Source organism: Dermacentor variabilis, chromosome 3 (genome assembly GCF_050947875.1).
Source record: "Dermacentor variabilis isolate Ectoservices chromosome 3, ASM5094787v1, whole genome shotgun sequence".
In the NCBI taxonomy this organism is placed as follows: Eukaryota; Metazoa; Arthropoda; class Arachnida; order Ixodida; family Ixodidae; genus Dermacentor; species Dermacentor variabilis.
Genome location: NC_134570.1, coordinates 27,508,442 through 27,513,063, shown reverse-complemented (window position 1 = coordinate 27,513,063; position 4,622 = coordinate 27,508,442). Strand labels below are relative to the sequence as shown.

The 4,622-nt window shown below is 41.5% G+C and overlaps 1 non-coding gene across 1 annotated transcript; it reads left to right on the top strand.

The window, feature by feature from the left end:
- Positions 1-4,120: 4,120 nt before the first annotated feature.
- Positions 4,121-4,304, top strand: LOC142576771 (U2 spliceosomal RNA). The gene has a single exon (XR_012826965.1). It is a non-coding gene; the product is annotated as a U2 spliceosomal RNA (small nuclear RNA).
- The last annotated feature ends 318 nt before the right edge of the window (positions 4,305-4,622 follow it).

Sequence of the window (4,622 nt, the reverse complement as noted above, 5' to 3'; positions counted from 1 at the left end):
CACGTTGCAGATTGAGATAATCGTCATGGTTAGTAATTTTCTGGTAAACCACGCAGTCATCTGCAAACAGTCGGACAGTTGAGGAAGGAAGGCAAGTAGGAAGATCATTAATATAAATCAAGAAGAGCAGAGGGCCCAAAACGGACCCTTGCGGGACACCAGATGTTACGGCAGAAATACGTGAAGAGAAGTCGTTAGCCGTCACATACTGACTACGGTTAGAGAGAAATTTCTTAATCCATGCAAGTACATTGGGGTCTATGTTAAGTTGATTAAGCTTGAAGATAAGTAGATCGTGTGAAACGGAGTCAAATGCTTTAGCAAAATCTAAATATATGCAATCAGTATCAAAGTCATGATCCGCGTTAATAAACAAGTCGTTAGTAAAACATAACAATTGCGTTTCGCACGAAACTGCTTTACGGAATCCATGCTGATAAATGCTGAAGAAGGAATTGGACTCAAGGAATTCAATGAGGTTCGAGTATATTATATGCTCTAGGATTTTTACTGGAATGGATGTTAATGATATGGGGCGATAATTATTGGGGGAATGTACATCACCAGATTTATACACAGGGACCACCTTCCCTATCTTCCAATCAGAGGGCAGTGTAGACATCTGTAATGACTGTTGAAAAAGCTTTGACAATATCAGTGCAGAATAAACTTGCGTACACTTCAGCATTTTTGATGAAATACAATCTGGACCGGCCGACGAAGACACTTTTAAGTTGACAATCAGCCTTTCGACACCAACTGCATCAATAGCGATATAATCCATTGGGAAGAAGTTGGTTTTTGGTATATGCGGAAATACTGTGGGAGTGCTCTTATGAAAATGAGTAACAAATACATTGTTCAGAACACTGCAGCATTCGCTTTGAATTACTGGGACATCAGACTGGATTAACTGAATGTGTGTCCTTTTAGTACCGTTAATAATGCTCCAAAATTTACGGGGATTAGAACGAAGTAGTAAAGGAAGAGTTTTATCAACGAATTCCTTCTTGGCTTTTAAAAGCGCAGTACAGAATTCTCTGTTAAATTTTTGATAGCAAGACCAGTGGTCTATTCTGGCTGTGAATTTTGCGCGTCAAAATATCCGCTTCTTTTTGTTGCGCATGCGCTTTAACGTGTTATTGAACCATGGTGAGCGAGTACATGATGAAACTTTCCTTTTAGGTACAAAACGATCAATAAGAGAGAAGAGTTTGTTTTTATAAAGCAACCAGTTCTCCTCAACCGATCGCTGCTCAAAACCGGCGAAAAACCGATCAGCAAAGACCTGAAATTCCCCATTCATGCCAGTTACGTCTGCTTTGCCGTAGTCTTGGATGACCCTAGTTTTTTTCTTGTTAGAAATCTTTGCCCGTAGAGTGAAGTGAATTATCGAGTGATCGCTAATTCCCGGTGAATGAGTTAAGCCGGTAGCTAGGTCTGGTGTAGTGGTAAGTATTAAGTCTAGAATATTAGCGGAAGTGGAAGTTGTCCGAGTGGGAAAGTGAACAAGCTGAGTTAAGTTGAAGTCGTGACAAAAAGTTAAAAATTCTTTGCTTTCAGCTGAGTTGTGTTTTAAGGAAACCAAGTCTCGTTCCCATCTGATGTCAGGAAAATTGAAGTCGCCAAGTAAGAAGAAGGGTGATTTTGGGTATCTGACGAACAGCTGATTGACAACATCGTGCAGTTCATTACAGAAGGACAACGATGCAGTTGGTGGCCGATAACAGACACAAAAAATTATTTCGCGAGAATCAATGAGCACGCGCGCACATACAAGCTCAAGCGAGGATACAATTGGAATAACATGGGAAGCAAGACTATCCGCAACCGCCAGCATACATATATATATATATATATATATATACATATATATATATATATATATATATATATATATATATATATATATATATATATATATATGTGGGGGGGAGGCGCACTAGCTACAAGGCCATGTGCTTTCGTAAAGCTTAGGACTTAAGCGAAAGCTCAACTGCCTATGCGGGTCGTTATGTGCCAACGAACCTAAATTAATTAAAAAGCTTAATTAGGGGCTTTCGCGTGCAACAACCATGACCTGACTATGAGGCATGCCTAAGTGAAGGACTCTAGATTGATTTTGTCCACCTGAACTTCTTTAACGTAATCCTTTTACGGAAGTTAAATCATCTAAAAATCTGCTCACCCCTTCCAAATAGAAAATTCTAAAAATATCTTTAAAATTAAGGAATGAAATTAGAGAACATGGTGTTTTACGATTGCTTGATTTGAAGCTAGAGCTCACTAACACTCTTGTGTGCTAGGAGTACTATCCAAGGATATGTAAACCACTCCTGCCTTATCATTCACCCCACTTGAAACTTGTTAAAATAGCATGCTTAGATATCGCCCTGAAGAAAGCTTGTTTTCATTCCATTGCAAGAAGTTTCGAAAGGCAAGTGACACGACTTTTGTCAGGAGGGTATCCTGACAGTGTTCTAGTATATATAGCTGAAGGGAAGTTGAAAAAAAAGAACAGAAAATGAAAGATGCTTTCAAGAAGGGAACAGATTACGCAATGTAGTAATTCCGTACATGTACGATACCTCGCACCGCCTAAAAAAAGATAGGAAATCGTAGCAATATCAGTGTAGTGCCCTGCGCTCCTAAGAAGCTAGGGAAACTTTGCCAAATTACTAATCTTGCACATAAAAAGAAAAAGCCGTGCACTGTCAAACATCGTGATCCTTTTGTAAAGTGTGTGTCGGTCGTGGTATATGAAGTTACCTTATCGTGTGGTTCCAGCAATATCGGTCAGACTTGAGGGTGTCTGAATTAAAGACTTCTAGAACACAGGAGGAAAGTGGGGAATTACCGCGATGGGAATCTTTCTACACATTGTCATGACTGTGGAATAAAGAACAAGAAACGGTGTAAACCCTTGTTCTACATGTGTAAGATAGTAGCCCAAAATAGGAATCACGATGTTAGGGAGATAATTGAGGCGCATTGCATTAGACAGGCGGGTGTGTCAAGTATCAGCCCACCTTCTGTTTTTCTGTCGTCCAAGGAAACTAACTTTATGAGCATGGCCACCTGATGCGGGCATTTCGGTCTTCTGACGTCATGAAGGAAAGTGTTCAAATGATGCAATTTTGTAAATACAGGATCAGTTAAAAGTAAGCAATTGTCTTGTCTACTCCTCGCGTGTCCTTGCTTGTGCGCGCTTGACCGTGACCTGCTATGCGTAACCAACTAGACCAAAGTCTGTGCTCTTCACCCTCCTTCCTCTTCCGGTCATATCTATGTGGCTCCTCAAACACGTTTCCCAGCGCGAAGTAGCAGGCGAGATGCACTCCACTTAGGCCGAACTCGCCCTCTTACTGACATTAAAATCACCTCCCCCTCTCTCTCTGTCGCCATGACGTGTAGGATTTTATTAATACAGTATGGTCTCTCCTGACCATGACGTCATATTATCACGGTCGAGATAGACCGTATCGTATTCTAAAGGAACCAAAGAGCTGCCTTCGTAAACTTCGATAAAATTCACTGAACTACAACAGTCCAAAACAAAACAAAAATGATTCGATATATATGACTTAATATAGGCGCACTTGAACAGAAGTTCCGCCAAGAAATATAAAAAAAGATATAGTACTTAGACCTTGTATCTCCTCCTCTGAAAATGAACGTATTATCCAAAGATAATAGAAAATAAAGTTTGGGAGAATAAATATTCAGACTAAAATATATTGAAGTTTTTGTTAATGTACTTGAAGGTTTTAATAGTACGGGTCTTGATCTTCGAATGCAATGACATCAAACGCAATTGGCTAATAAAATCGAGATTTATCTAAAAAATCATGGGTTATTACGCTCTGTCAAAGTGGATGACCAGAGATGCTGTTTAGCATCCGACACAGAGGTGACACAATATTTTGAACATAGGGACGGTCTCATGTACCATGACTTTTACATACATTCACGTGGACGATGGGACCGCCGCCTCGAGAGACCGGAGGAAGCTAAACACGCGTGACGTTTCAGCGGGACAACCACCACTGGTGAGCGGAAGGAAAGGAAAGGAGATACGCAAGCGCTTCGGACGCCGACAAAGAGACAGTGATGCGAACGTATACATGGCCATCGCGGGTCAAAGGGTAGTATCTGTTCTTATCAGCTTAATATCTGATTAGGGCTGTGTTTGGACCCAAGATAGTAAACCTATTTTTGCAAGTTTGAGGAGTACTTGAAGCATGCTTCCCCTCTGCCACGGGTCGGCCTAGTTTCGCCCTATCTTGGGGATCAGCCAACCATTTTTGGTCTACGGACATCGATCCGCTGGAAACTATCCATATACAGCTCCGCTGTAAAAAGTGCGATGAAGGAACACTGTCTTCAGGGAAGGCGGGTTTCTGATTGCTTGTCTTCATGGCAAATGTTGCCTCGCACTTTTGGCTCTAGCGGACCAGAACGCGCGGACGAAGCGCGAAAAACCAGCAGTCAGAGAACGAAGATCTCAGGACATCTCAACGCACCATCTCGCGGCGTAGTATAAGCACGGTTGAGTAAGCTGTCGGTAACATCGTTCCATTCTCAGCGAGAACGTAAGCTCTTGGAAACGTTTTGCGTCTAGG